Here is a 15920-nt window from a genome sequence, read left to right on the forward strand (position 1 = left end):
CCCCGACACAATCTGACCCGCGGGCCCCTCCGTAGCTGGAGCTCCTCGGCTAGTAGGGTCCCCAACGGATTAGCGGCGGCGGCAGCGACTGGCGGAAGTGACGCGCTGACTGACAGGTGCAGCAGCGCGCGCGCGCGTGCCCCCGCCCCCAGGGTCACGTGCAGCGGGAGGGGGCTGAGAAGGGAAGCAAGAGGCGGGCGGTGGAGAGAAGGGCTGGAAGGCGGGGCGAGGGCAGAGAGGGGGCGGGGCGCGGTGGGGGAGCAGGGAGTGGAGACGGAGGGGGATGGGAGGCTGGGGTAGAGCTGTGGGAAAGCTGGGACAACTGGCGGGTGGAGAGGGATAAGCGGGGGAAACAGGAGGGAGCTGGGGGAAAGCAAGAGCTGGGCGATGGGGGAGCTGGGGCTAAGAGGGAGCTGAGGGTAGAGAGGAGGAGGGGGTGAGCTGGGGCTAGGATAGAGGGGAAGAGGGAGCTGAGGGTAGAGAGGAGGAGGAGGAGGAGGAGGGGTGAGCTGGGGTGGACGATGGGGGAGCTGCAGTTAGGATGGAGGGGAAGAGGGAGTAGGGGGTGAGCTGGGCTGGATGATGGGGGAGCTGCGGCTAGAACAGAGGGGAAGAGGGAGCTGAGGGTAAAGAGGAGGAGGTGAGCTGGGATGGACGATGGGGGAGCTGGGGCTAGGACGGTGGGGAAGGGAGACTTGGAATGAGATGGGGAGAAAAGGAATAGATGAGACACAATGGAAGCAAGGGGGAAGACACAAAATGTGCTGTGGTGCTTCAGTAATGAGTATCAAGCCCTTCTCTGTGCCTCTGACACCCCAGCAAAGTCCCCAATCAGAGAGCTTTATTTATTTTTAAATACTTTCCAAGCACAGAGTGACTTCCAAACATTTTTAAAATGTAAGGAATGCCCCAGGGAAAGAATTTCCCTGATGTGCATGGCATGGAAGGTCAGAGAGAAGTGTGATTGTGGCATTCATCGTGTGGGGCCAAGCACATTGCTAATAGGGATCTGAGCACCTGTTTAAATTGAGCAGACTCAATTGTAATCTTTTAAGAAATGATTTGAAAGAACCTCACTCTTTAGGTAAACTACCAAAGCTCTGCAATGCCTTGAAATCAAACTAGGAAAGGATGTGCCTATACAAGGGAAATTAACAAATCCATTCTCACTGAGTCAGGAGAACCAGGGGGAGGGGTGGTAAATTTTCCCAGTCTAGACAAAGCACAAAAAAGCATGGCATTGCACAGTTCAGATTACTCAGATAACTATAACATGCCCCCCCCCCATCACTGCTTGCAGAATGACCAGAAGTGTAGAGGTAGCATTATCCCTGGAGATTGAAACTTGGGATAATTTAAGCAATGACCCCAGGAAGTAAGAATGCATTTTTCTAGAACACCTTGTTGTTAACCTTCCGGTGATTGTGACATCCAGTAACTTCAGTAGGGCTCCAAGCAGGTTCAAAGCTCCACTCACAGAATTGAGACCCAAGGCCTTATTAAATGTATAAATTATTTATATGCACTTTACTGATACAGGATTTCTGCCCTTTTTGTATCTGTAGTGTACAGAAAAACTACATATTTTACCATTTTCTGAATCAATTATTGAGAACAGTTATTCCTGAAAAGTGTGCATGTCACCAGATTATAAGAATGTTATTTGAACCAAAAACTAACATATCTAGGAATTAAAATTTCCTAAACCCAAATCTCAAAGGTCCTTTAAATTAAGGGCTTGTAAAGATTAGTGTGGTGATAGAGGACCACACTGGAGGCATGAAAAACAATACTCAAACCACAGTCCTTTGTAATAAATAGTTACTCTCAACACAGAGACTGTAAAAGTACAGCGGCTTTTCCAAGTGTAAATTGGCTGTAACCATATGCTGCAGATTTTATTAAAGTGTTAGAGAAGTTAAAATTTACTCAAAAATCCATTCAGAAAAGTCCTCATTCGAAAAGGACCACATCTTACAAAGATATGAAAGGATAGGAAGTTAGCAGTACAGATCAGAATTAAGGTTATTAGGGTGAGATTAACGGCATATTCCATACTTTCCACTGTTTGGGGATCTTTTAAAAAGGAATATTAATTTTAAACATGTATTTTTGTAAACCTGGTCAAAGTTTTGAATTCAAAATTGGACAGAAAAAGTCACATTTTCATGTGAAATTTTTCCATTTTTAATGCTCTGTCTCTCTGCCAAAAGTAGTATAATGATATTATGTTTTTAACATGAGATTATGGTCAGGGAAAATGACGTCTTAGTGGGGTCTGTATTTATTCACTGTCAATTGGCTTCCACAGCAGATTTTCCCACTTTAACAGTTACTAAGTTTTTCTCACTGTATAGCACTGAGCTCAGCTTGGTGTAAGAAAATCCAAGCTGTGCTTGGATTTTCTGATTTGAACCCCATAAGCAGCAATAAAGATATTGGAATCAGAATTTAGCTGACAGTTATGTTGATGATGCACAGGAGAGAATGGACTGCAGCTGACTCTTCAGCAGCTAGATTGGCCAATTGACAACAGTAAAACCAAAGGAAATCTGACACAGAACAGGTGGGGAGGGAGACAGTGGAGGCTCCTCTTGTCAGACAGGTAGGAACAGCACTGGCCTCACTGTTTTGGATCTGAAACAGTATACTCCTACTCTAAACTGACTCTGAGTGCACCTTTCTGTGCCAATTTCTCCTGCCTCCTTTCAGATATCGCCAACATTCTCTGTAGGGGAAAAATATACACAGACCTAGGCTGCTGCTCTTAGGCCTGGTCTACACTGGGGGCGGGAATTGATAAGTTACGCAACTTCAGCTACATGAATAACGTAGCTGAAGTCGACGTACTTAGATTGACTTACTATGGTGTCTTCACCGCGGTGAGTTGACTGCTGCCGCTTCTCGTGGCGCAGGAGTACAGGAGTCGACTTTTCAACATGCTGCCTTGTGAAGTACTTTCCAGTGGTTTGTTTAGAAGAAAGAGAGGCTAAGTCCCTGGACTGACTGTTGACTCTGCTCCTTTTATATTAAGATATAAAAACACTTTCCCAAAATTTTCAGTAGTGGCTTTTGATTCCGGGTGCTCAGTTTTTGGGTGCCCAGCTTGGGATGCCTTGGGCCTCATTTTCAGAAGTTCTGCAGCTCCTATAGTCTTCATTGATAGGTGTGGGTGCTCAGCATTTCCAAAAATCTGGCCTAAGGTGTCTCCGTCTGAGCACCCAAAATCAAAGTCCACGTTTGGAAAGTTTGGCCTTTACTAACAAACTAAGCCCCACAACATCCCAGTGCATAGGTTAAGTACATATTATCCATGCTAGTCGCAGTTCATTGTGCTGCTGTATAGCAACAGTGGGAGCCCAGATATAGACAGCCCTGGGTTCAGAAAATATTTGCAGACTGTTTACACTAGTAAACAAGCTCAGAGCATGTCTAACTGTCATGGAGCTAAAAACAACAGCTAGAGCAGTAGGGCTGTCTACACTAGGGCCTGTTTTATTAGCACTAGTGGAGATGATAGACAAGGCTTCACAGTTTAGTCAAGGAAACAATAAGAGCATATACTGGAAGGCAAGTGTCAGGTGATCTAGACATAGCAGTACTGCGACATGACCAGCCTCCTGCCAGAGAGAGGGATTGTTGCCTCAGCTGCACACCCAGAATTCTTTGTCTCAGCCTGGGAACCTGTCTCTGTTCCCAAACATGGATATTTTTACTGGCAGCAAGACGGAACAAAAGGCACAACATGATCTAAGAAAATCCTTTCAGTGAAGCTCTGTTCTGTTTTCTTTTTCAATCCTGCCAGGGACAGAGCAATCCTGGCAGGTGCTGATCACCCTCAATTGCATTGAAGCCAATGAGAACTGGAGTACCGAGCACTGCATAGGGTCAGGCCCAGCATTTCTGATCTTAAAAATAAAAGCGTATATTTTCTTCTATACTCTCAGAATTAATCTACCTTGAGCCCCAAAAATACTTTATGAAAATAAAATCACTTCCCTAGTTGAGTGGGTGTGTTATTTTGAGACGGCACTAACATGATAATAAAAATTAATTGTCAGTTTATTGGCTCAGTTACAGACTTTGATCTTCCACAGCATCTATTCCTCTAAAGTGATGCACTCATAAGGGTGCCTTGTCCCCTTTCCTCTCCACACAGAAAGGCTAGCAACCCAATTTCCATACTCATATCAACCTCCACTGCATCCATTACCCAAAGAGAAACTGTCCATCTCTGTTATACTGAAACTTGGTACCTCCAGGCCTCATGTCTGATGGGATGAAGAGGGCTTAACACAGCATCCTCCAGGGCCTCTGAATGCTACAACCCAACTGGCCTAAGGAGTCCGTACAGGGTGTCTCCCACAGTGACTGGGTTCACCTGTTGCAAATCACTGCAGCCCAGGAAACAAGCCCAGGAGCAAAGAGACTGCCTGCCTTATCAATCTCCCCTTAAACTTTCCTATTCATTTGAGCTCTCTTTAAACCTTTCCTTTTCCCTATTACTGCACCCTGATAGTCCTTCTAAGTAGCCTTGTGTGGGAGGTGATGGCTTAGTGTTGTGAGTATCACGAGAGCTATGATGCACTGGAACCTATGAAGGGTTGACTCAATTTACCACAGAAGGATGAAAGTCTAAGTAAAATGCAGTTTTTGCAATATAGGAGGTGGTTTTTCCTCAAAACCTTATAAATAAGGCTGTAATCAGTTTTTGTGGCATGTAAAGTTCCCATGGTTTGGTGCATGTGTTTGTTTTAAATAAGAGGAGGGATTTTCTCTGTTGGGCTTGGCAAAATTTCTCCTGTCCCTGGTTGTTGCAGTGTTCTGTGCATTGGTCAGCTTACACGCTGCACCACAGAGATTGCTACATTTCACTGTATAACAATAGCTCTGAGAGCTGGTAATTCTCTGCCTCTGTTTCATTTAAACTATTGACTCTGAAGCCTATTGATGATTTCTCAGAGCAATATCATTAACTATTTAACTGCTGATCATATTAGCAAATACAACCAACTCCACTGGGATTGCAAGTGTCACCATTCACCTTTCCTGATATAACCCCTGACTGTACCCAGCTCTGTGCAGTGCACTCTGGTCTGCCTGTCCCTCAAATGTTTTCTGACAGACTGTGCACAAAGATTTCTATGTGAAAATAAGTGGCATTGTACTGTGTGCAGCATCCAGAAACATGAACGTGATGTTTGAGTCCAGTACACTTATTTCATCATAGTGAGTAATGTCCTAACTGTGGAAATTTAGCAGAGGCAACATGCAGCAGCAAAGGTGTTACTCCACAGATGGCTGATGATTTGAATTCACACTAGGCATGTTTCTTCTCATAATTACATACTACTACTAGCTAGTCCTGCTACAACCAAAGGGAAACCATCAATTTGAAGTCCAATCAGCTCCAAAAAAAAGTGTACCTGAAACTACTTTTAATACTAGTCCTGCCCCAAAATTCTCATACCAATTTGTGATTTTACAATCACACAAACAAAACAACTCTCCTTTTGCTGTGTGCAAGACCCCTATACAAATAGCATGGGTGAGACTGGGGGTTGACTGACTATGCAGGGGAAACAGTGAAACTGACTGTACACAAGAGACCAGATTCTCCAAAGGGCTCAGCCAGTTTTTCAGAAGACCTCAGTGCCCACAACAGGGGCCAGATTGTCAAAAAGCTCCCATTTTCAAACCTAACCCATTGCTCTGCATATGAGCTTCTGGTTGCTCAGCACTTTTGAAAAATGTGTCGCCTCTCTTTGGAAAGTCTGGCATCTCTCCAGGGTGCTGAGCCTGTCTGAAAACTCTGGCCAAAGTCCTGTCAGCTGCAGAACCCCAACAATCTGAAAAACCAAAGTGTTTCCCCTCATCTCTTTTAATTGTAACAACCATAACTGCTACTTGTAACACTAGAAGGTAAAATATTTGTGTGATTCATAGATGTTAATGTCAGAACGGACCATTATGATTATCTAGTCTGACTACCTGCACAATAAGCCAAAGTTGATGAGTCCCTTTAAAGAGACAGTCAGGTTGTTCAAATGCCAATTCTTCGTTACCATATAATAGTGAAGATTCCAGCAGCCATCTGCCTGTTCATTCCCACCTGATAGAAAGATACATTGTCAAACCCAATAACACCTATTTTTTTGGAGGGAGGGTGGGAGTGGAAATAACTGTTGCTCTTAGGTTTGGTTCTACATGTAAAAGTTGGACGATGCATATACAGAGCACCCCTCTCGGTCTGCTAATTGCCAGGGCATACCTCAAGGCTTAGCTGGTTCCTGAGGAGGTGGTAGAAGAGGATGCATTAAAGAGGGTGGAAGTAGGTTGGAGAGCTGTAATACTGATCCCAATAGGTAAAAGGGGGGCACTCATGAGGAGTTTATTTGGTATATTATGGTCATGATTTTAATGTAGGTGCATCTTGGCCAAAAGGCCAGGGGGCATTCTTAATAAATACACGTTAATTAATTTTCCTCAGTGCACAAAGGGAATTAGCAGTAATGTCAGTCTCCAGCCTCACCCAGGGCCCGATCCAAAGGCTACTGGAGGTAGGGAGGGATAGCTCAGTGGTTTGAGCATTGGCCTGCTAAACCCAGGTTGTAAGTTCAATCTTTGAGGGGGCCATTTAGGGATCTGGGGCAAAAATCTGTCTGGGGATTGATCCTGCTTTGAGCAGGGAGTTGGACTAGATGACCTCCAGAGGTCCCCTCCAACCCTGACATTCTATGATTCAATGGAAAGACTCCACATTGCCTTAAATGGGCTTTGCATCAGTCTCCAAACAGCTAGGAATTCTTTTTTTCAATCAAGAACTTTAAAATAACTGATTGAGAGTAGCCAGATTGAACAGCAAAAAGGATTACGCTGATAATCTTGCACAGTATGTCCAGGGGTGCAGCTAAACCCCCTTGACAGTAGGATTTATCATCACAGATATGCTGATGAATCAAGTGCAGTGGCATTAGCAAATACTGCTGTAATGCTTGAGACTAGCTGTGTTCCACATACTGTGTGTTCTCATTCAGCTACCCTATACGATAAAATGCATTTCAAGGCTAAGCAAAGTACAGTAAGGAGAGTTACCAACCACTCTTAAAGGGTTGGAGGGGGATCAGTAGTGCAGAGACTTTGATATTCTCCACAGTAGTTTCTTTCTGAAGCTAGAGAGTTCCTCTGGCAGCAGAACCAGTGGGATTCAGTTGCATGAGCGGGGGGAAGCAGAGGAAAGGCTCTGCAGGGGCTTCTTGCACCAAGTTAGGGTCCGCTCATAGGCAAGTCTCCTGTTCTCCTTCAAGGGATGGTGGGGATCTCTCCAGAGATTAGGTTGAAGTAGCTTCCATGTAGCTTTGTAGCCCCTCCATGACTGGGAGAGGGGTTCTTTGTCCCTCCTCTCCAACACATATTCCTAGCAGCCCTACTCAGGCCGTTGCCAGTCTCCAGATTTGGCCCTAAATTTTTCCTATATCTCCAATTCAGCAAAGCATTTAAGCATGTGCTTAAATTCCATTGATTTAAATTGGATTTAAGAATATGCTCAGGTGTTCTGCTGAGTTGGGGCCAAAATACTATACTATGGCACATACCCTTTTAACTACAAATGCTATATTATAGGATAACTCATGATCCAGGCCCCATAAAACAAGTGAAGAATGGGGAGAAAACTTTAGCTCTATATATATCCTTGGTCAAGTGGCTTAAAAAAATCAGAATTTAATCTCATTTTTGTGCAGGTTGATTTTTCCCTTAATGTCCTTCATCTCTTTTTTGCAGCAATGGTCAGTGGTTTGCGCAAGAGCTGAGCTAGCCTAGCAGCAAACTCATCAGTATTAATAGAGATGGGATGGAGAGGAGGGATTAGCATGACTTTCTTAATCCCATACTGGCTCAGTCACGAAGTAGCTGAGGAGAGAACAGCAAAACGGTAACAGCATATGGCTTTAGTAGCTTTTCCTTTGTTGTGCCTGTGAATATTTACTACTATTGCTTCAATGCAGATTGCAGTAAAATCAGACAGTTTTAAGGAAGGGATAAGGAATCATTTTATTTGCAATATCTGAGCCAAATCTATCCAAGAGGGAAGCTCTATTGAAGTCAGTGAAATTACATACAGGATCACTTTTATCCTAAATTTCTACTCTAAAAAACAGCAGTTAGCTCAGGACAGTGTTGACAGCGAAAGTGTTTAATACAGGTACATTTGCTGGATTTTTTTAAAAAGGAAAATCTAATAAAAAACATTGAGCATGCAACTTGAATATTGAGTGCAAGAGCTAACAAAGCATTCTGTGAACCAGTCCTCCCATTGTTAAACACAACTATTCACACCAGCTAAACCAGAAGTGCATGTATATCTTTAAAGTGTGCTTCAGACAAGTGGAAACTTTTGGTTTTTTAATTCCAGTCAGTAAAAAATCATATTTCAAATTATTTGCTCCTATTGGATTTGTGGCTTCACTGTTGGTTTACTGATAGCAGATATTTTAGAAAATATTGGTGTATGCTAAGTGAAAAGGGAGATTATTGTAAATTAATGCACTGTCTTTCATTGAATAGAAAGATATTCTTAAATTTCCATTTTTTGAATACTTTCTTTATACACTGATTCAGAAACAGCCAATACTTTCTCCTGCTGCTTGTTTTGAAAAATTGAACTCTTGGGAGACTTATCCCAGAATGACTCACATTTGATTGATTTTAAAAGTTAGCTTTCAATTATTTACAGCAGAAAATGTTTTACAGTGGCTGATATGGCACCAGCTTGTTTTTTCTTCCTGCGTCAGAACCCATCATGTCTGACAAACCACATTTTGCAGAAAGTGAAATGTAAAGAAAGTGAGTGCATCTGAGGTTGATTGGACACAAGGCAACCAGCAGACAGTGTATTCCTCTTAATATACAAAATGAATACTAATCAGGGGATTAATGGCCCAAATCCTTCTCTGGTATAACTCTTAGAGGAGTTACACCAGGGATTAAGTTGGTCCTCTGACTATACAAGTCATTGACTGATTTTATGTTTTGTCTGCACTTATGTGTTGGTCTACTCACTGTGAGACTGCTCCTGCTCTTATTGAAGAGAAGGGAAACATTCCTGGTTACCTATAAAGAAGCAGGATCAGCCCCTCTGGGTTTAATTTACTTTACCAGTCTCTTAAGAAACAGATACATAGTCGGATTCTAGTGTTAAAACCCCTCACTGAATAGACTATATACACCGTAGTTCCCCAAAGGATAGGGGCATACAGTCTAATCATGGGTTAACAGCAAGTGTGTACCATTGCCCTCTCCTGGCTACCATGCGTCAGACTTGCTCAAGTGTAATTCTCTCTCTTGCCGTAGATGGGAGAAGCCTAGATTGTAGGTGAAAACTACTCCCATCCTCAGCTAGCCAGAAGTCTTCTTTAGCTCAGTGGCAGTGCCCTGTGTGGCTTTTTTGCCCACCCCCAGTGCAGAATTCTGTGAGCCTCTCCCTGCATGTATGTGGTTGCTTGTTAATGTGGTTTGTATATATCTTTGAACTGTTACAATGGCAGCCATGGTGCACTCCTGGCGGACCTTGGTGAGTGGTTCTCTTTAGAGGGGGATGGCTGGGCAGAAAAGTAACCAAGGTCTCCTTTTTTGCAGGAAGTGTCCACCTAACAGCATCCAGAGACGCGATGGTGGACCCAGACTTTCTTTTAACAGATCATCTGAATGGCAGCACTTCCCCTACCACCAAAAACCTTCTGTCTGGATATATAGCCAAGTCCTGGCTTGGGACAGGGGCCTCCTGACATGCTGGTGCAGTAGTGCTAGCCACCACGTCAGGCTTCATCCCACCAGCCAAGCACTGTCTGGAAGGAATCCTGGCCTCATCTCTCCACTGCAGTTGTGGTTCAGTTGCAAGAGGAAGGAAGGTTTGAGTACCGCACCCTCAATTCTGAGAGGCACTGCTCTGTGGCAGTATGGGGGACCTGGGGAGGAGATTTAGGGGTAGGGAGGAATGCCCAGTGGGTCTGTGACTACAAAACTGCATGGTTGGGGAGTGGCAGTGCCTGGCCTCCTATAACAGTGGCTGCCCCTGCCGAATGAGAGGATTCATTCCCCTCCAAACCTACACAGTGATCCCCTGTTCAAAGCAACCGGCACACTGGTCCACAAGCCTGTATAAAAAAAACAACATGAGCTCTATGGGAATGGAAAGGACTCAACTTCATCATATCAGAAGAAAAGGCACATATATCCCCTCTGTACAAATCTGCTGTTTGCAATCTGATCCAAACAGTACCTTATTGACACTTGGTTTTGTTCTTGAATCTGGCACCTTTGAACAGAAAAGCAAAGTAAGCACATCCTGAATGTAAAACTGAAAAGATGACAGGCTTCTCATTCAGGGAGGGGTTGCTCCCGTTCGGTTTTGTTTTTTCAGTTCACTGTTAGGCGCCGGTTTAATTTTTTTAAACAAATGTTGTTTATTTTTTGGTCTCTGGGGGAAGTAGGAGTTTTAATTTAAGTACTGTATTCTGAAACCGACGAACTCTTGCTTTTGCAGAGTCCTAGGACTATGACTCAAAGTCCTGTATGAGCCTTCTTAGGTGCCAAAAGTGTATGTTTCCATGTCTAAGAGAAACTATTGGTCTTTGAAACTTACCAACACAATAGGTTTACAACTCTGAAATCCTTCCAAGTATTATTAATCATTCGCTTTAAACTAGCATCTGCAGGCCTCAGCCAGGTTGGAGCGTACCACACTATGAGCCCTACCACACTCTGTGCCCTAAAGAGCTTACTGTATGTAGCAGTTGAGTGAAATTCCAGCTACAGGCTGTAGTCGGAGTATACTGAAGTCTGACACAAAACCAAGCCCCAACCCCAACCTCCCCAGCATTTCCGCCAACATGGTGCCTATTTGCACAACTCTCCCACTGCCCGTGCAGAAGGGAAGGGATGCCAACCATGTGGCAGTTTAATCCCCATCAAAATCTCTTAGGCACTGCAGGGTTTGAGGCAGAGCTGAAGAGAAGCACTCCATGGTACCATCCCTTGTACTGCTGCATGGAATTCAGGGAGGGAGTCAACATGGCTTAATAACTCCTTCTGGGATCGCATTCCTTCCCTGGTTGAGGAGGGAGCAGTGCCTAGGGGAGCTTCCCATGTAGACAACTCTGCAGATGTGGTGTTGCCTTTGCACATAGATCCCCTGGAGGAAGAGCTGGGAGGCCTTGTTCTTTTCCCACTCAAGCACTCCCAACTTTCCTCCCCTCCATGGGAACCATTGGGCAGTAACTCCATTAGTTAAATTTTGCTGCCTCAATGGGAGGTCAGTCTGACCTAACATATTGTGGGAGGAATTGTTCTCTAATTCTGCATTGTTGCTATACCACTCGCTGCATCACTGAGAACAGGCATACCCATTGGCCCATGGATGGGTTACTGAGGTGGATACTGGGCCAAGTTCTGGTCTCATTTACATCAGTGCTGTGACTTCTCTGGAGTTACTTGAAACATATACCCATTCAACACAGCATACAATCAGCCCAAGATTTGGAAAGCCTGGATAAAGTTACTGAGCAGGTGTGTGTGTGTGGGGCGGGGGGATTTGGCCTGTTATATTTAACTACAAGGGTACTATTTAGTTTCAATGCCTCTAAAATAAATGAGCTCCATGAATTATATTCTTTGCCAATAAGTTTCCATTTGCCAATAAGTTTCCAATAAGTAGCCATGTCACAGATTATCTCCAGTGACAGCAGAAAACCAAACAATGCACTGTCTAAGGAGGGTATGGTGCTCTCTGTCTTATAACACAGAGGTCCAGGGATCTCAGTTATACCAATATAACTCCACTGACTTTCATGGAGTTACTCCAACTTAACATAAACCACTATTGTCAGTAGCACTGACATTTTATCATGAGCCATACATTGCTATTATAACCAAAAATCTCATACACCCTCCTCTGAAGACCACATTCCCCATAGACACCTGACTTCGGGGTTGTTTTCCATCTTAGCTGGAGTTTAAATAAGCAACTATTCAAAGCAGAGGTGAGAAACTCAGGAGATCAAGAAGTGAAGCAGAGGAAAGCCATGCTATGTTAGAAAATGAGAAAGCAAAAAGTCACTATCTACTTCATTCCTGGTTAACAAGTCACAAATATCTTACTTTAAACATCCACTTGATGCTCCATATGAGGATTCCTCAGTGTGACATTACATTTTTCTACTTGTAAGAGAAGCAACAGCTCCCGGAAACTAAAACAAATCCCACTCAGCCAGATAAGCCATTATAGTTCTCTGGAATTGCTTAGGCAGCATATCACAGTTCTTCTAGTGGGAGGCAGGAGGGAAGTTAACTCAGGATTTTTATACACGGGGAAAGTGACTGGCATAGCTATGTCTATCAATGTTCCACTGGGGAGCAGAGTAATTCTACTGCATAAGAGTGATTTGTATTCCAGAACAGAATATCCATGTGGTGGAACTATACCAGTATAGTTCTATACCTCTAAAAGCCAGGCCAGTCAATTCCAAGCCCTTGGACTGAGTTTTATTTCAGTTGACAAGCCCTTCATTCTCTTGGCAGCCTGGATTGTATCTGGAGCTTTAGAAGTACAGTTAAACCCTGTTATCTCGACGGCCTAGGGGTTTGCCAAAAGCCATCGAGATAACCAATGATCGAGATAAACCCCTATCCACCCCCCCACCCCCTCCCTCCCCCTTACCGCGCTGCCTGCACGTGGCTGGATCCGGCAAAGCGGAGCCGGGCGGACGGACGGACGGACGGGCGGGGAAGTGGAGCCGGCGGGCGGGTGGCAGGCGAAGCCGGGACCAGGTATGTGGGGCGGGGACGGGCAGGGACCAGGTATGCGGGCCGGGCGGGCGGGCGGGGACAGGCAGGGACCGGGTATGCGGGGCGGGGAAGCGGGGACCGGCGGGCGGGGAAGCGGAGCCGGCGGGCGGGCGGCAGGAGAAGCCGGGACCAGGTATGTGGGGCGGGGACGGGCGGGGACGGGCAGGGACCAGGTATGCGGGCCGGGCGGGCGGGCGGGGACAGGCAGGGACCGGGTATGCGGGGGCGGGGAAGCGGGGACCGGCGGGCGGGGAAGCGGAGCCGGCGGGCGGGCGGCAGGAGAAGCCGGGACCAGGTATGTGGGGCGGGGACGGGCGGGGACCGGGTCTGCGGGGCGGGGGCGCGGGGACCGGCGGGCGGGGAAGCGGAGCCGGGGGGCGGGCGGCAGGAGAAGCCGGGACCAGGTATGTGGGGCGGGGACGGGCAGGGACCAGGTATGCGGGCCGGGCGGGCGGGCGGGGACAGGCAGGGACCGGGTATGCGGGGCGGGGAAGCGGGGACCGGCAGGCGGGGAAGCGGAGCCGGCGGGCGGGCGGCAGGAGAAGCCGGGACCAGGTATGTGGGGCGGGGACGGGCAGGGACCGGGTATGCGGGCCGGGCGGGCGGGCGGGGACAGGCAGGGACCGGGTATGCGGGGGCGGGGAAGCGGGGACCGGCGGGCGGGGAAGCGGAGCCGGCGGGCGGGCGGCAGGAGAAGCCGGGACCAGGTATGTGGGGCGGGGACGGGCGGGGACGGGCAGGGACCGGGTATGCGGGGCGGGGAAGCGGGGACCGGCGGGCGGGGAAGCGGAGCCGGCGGGCGGGCGGCAGGAGAAGCCGGGACCAGGTATGTGCGGCGGGGCGGGGACGGGCGGGGACGGGCAGGGACCAGGTATGCGGGCCGGGCGGGCGGGCGGGGACAGGCAGGGACCGGGTATGCGGGGGCGGGGAAGCGGGGACCGGCGGGCGGGGAAGCGGAGCCGGCGGGCGGGCGGCAGGAGAAGCCGGGACCAGGTATGTGGGGCGGGGACGGGCGGGGACGGGCAGGGACCGGGTATGCGGGGGCCGGTGCGGGCGGGCGGCGAAGCGAAGCCGGGCGGAGGGGGGGGCGGCAACGCGGGGCGCCGGGCGGGCAGGCGGCAGGCAAAGCGGGGACCAGGTATGCGGGGACGGGCTGGCAGGGACGGGCAGGGACCGGGTATGCGGGCCGGGCGGGCGGGGACGGGCAGGGACCGGGTATGCGGGGGTGGGCGGGCGGCTGGGGACGCGGGGAGCGGGCGGCTGGGGAACCGCGCGGCTGGAGAGCCAGGGAGCGGGTGGCTGGGGACGCGGGGAGCCGGGCTCGAGATATTAGGGTTGGGCAAATCGACATAACAGATGAGAAGCCCATAAGATAAAGAGGGAGTTTGGCGGTTCCACTTCTAAAACCTCGAGTTAATAGGATTGGCAAGTTAACCGAGGTCGACATAAATGGGTTCGACTGTATTTGTATTCTTCAAATTAAGTTGTAATCACAAAAAAATTCCTTTGGTGCCACTGACAGTAGCAATTCTCTAAACATTGCAGGAAAACAGCCTTCCCCATTCCTCTGGAGAAACCCACATTCCAGGCCACAGGTCTGGCCACTTTGCTTTAATAGACATACTTGAGTATAGGGGGAAGAGAATCAAAATAGGAAAGTGATGGGGATTTTTCATCTCTGTGCATTTTGTGCTCACAAAGCAAAGAATTAGTAGTACACCTCTAGCCCGATATAACGTGGTCCTCGGGAGCCAAAAAAATCTTACCGCGTTAGAGGTGAAACCACATTATATCGAACTTGCTTTGGCCTTCGATTGACAGACACCGATCCCCAGCTCTCTGGTCTCCAGCTAGTTTTCAGAGCTCTTACAACCCCTGCTCTAGGCTGAGGGGCCAGCATGGTGGCAGCTGTGACCACAGCGACTCTGAGTTACACAGCAGCTACCCCCGGGCTGTTTGCTGCAATCTCGCTCTAGGCAGGGAACAGAGAAGCCCTGTTTTCCCGCCCCTGGCGATCCCCCCATGCAAGGGCTCAGTCCCTGTCCTCTCTCCCCTCCAAGATGGGTGAGGTGTCTCCTCAGTCCTGCCTCCCTCCTGAGGGCCGCACCGGCTGGCCGTGGCCTTTACTATGTGGGCAGCAGGGACTGTGCAGCCTGACTCCTAGATGGGGAGCTGGGCCCTGTGGGGTGGGGTGAGGCTCGGGTGGGGTGCTGCACCAGCGGCTCCCAGTCTCTCCCGCTGTGCCCTTCTGCTGCGCCCTGCGCCACTGCCCTGGATCACCGGTAGATGCGGGAGCCGGGTGAGGCTGGCCCTGTGGGTGGCCTCTCCAGAAGCGTGTCTGACATGGTGGCAAAATAACGAGCTCTGTGCAGGTAGAGATAGGTCCGCTTGTGTGTGCCGGTGCCTTGCCATGGGGTCCTGACGGGCTGTTACCTAGAGGACTCCACTCCCAGCCATCTCGGGCTGGCCGGTGCGTCCTGTACCTGCCTGCGCCTCTGATCGCTCACTGGGGTGGAGGAGGGTTGTTGGCTTGCACACTGGAAGTTGTTAGCTGAACTGTGCTGCCAAGCAGCACCATTGGCTTTCTCTTAGCCAACAATGGCGCAGCCCCGCCCCTCAGGGCGCTGCTTTACTACATTATATCCAAATCCGTGTTATATCGGGTCGTGTTATACTGGGGTAGAGGTGCACTAACTAGGATTAGACAGAATTCAGGGAGGCTCCATGCAAGAGCTTCACCGCACAGCCCTCCTCACTCCTGAGCCGGAAGATCCTCCTGTTCTAATACTGGGACCCCTCTGCACTGCTTTGCTAGTGAGCCTCAGACAAGAAGACCATGGGGCCTCTGCTGGCTGTGGGCTCAATCTGGCTTCCATTGAAGCTGGGGGAGTTTTGCTATTGACTTCAGAGGGAATCCTGCTCACCTTACTCAGACAAGTATCACTACTGAAGGGAAAGAACAATGTCAGGGAGTTAAAGATCAGCCCCAAATCCTTGGGCCTCTCTTTGGAGCAGACAGCAAGTTTTGCTGAATTGTGGCAGTTTTGCAATATGGACAAATCTTGTGCTGAGTTTCA

At 48.3% G+C, this 15920-nt stretch overlaps 1 long non-coding RNA gene across 1 annotated transcript; it reads left to right on the forward strand.

Annotated features, from left to right (window-relative positions):
- The first annotated feature begins 2 nt into the window (after positions 1 to 2).
- Positions 3 to 11633, forward strand: LOC123376274. Its single transcript, XR_006581739.1, has 3 exons — positions 3 to 116; positions 7783 to 7933; positions 9637 to 11633. It is a non-coding gene; the product is annotated as an uncharacterized LOC123376274 (long non-coding RNA).
- Positions 11634 to 15920: the final 4287 nt, after the last annotated feature.

Source organism: Mauremys mutica, chromosome 8 (genome assembly GCF_020497125.1).
Source record: "Mauremys mutica isolate MM-2020 ecotype Southern chromosome 8, ASM2049712v1, whole genome shotgun sequence".
In the NCBI taxonomy this organism is placed as follows: Eukaryota; Metazoa; Chordata; order Testudines; family Geoemydidae; genus Mauremys; species Mauremys mutica.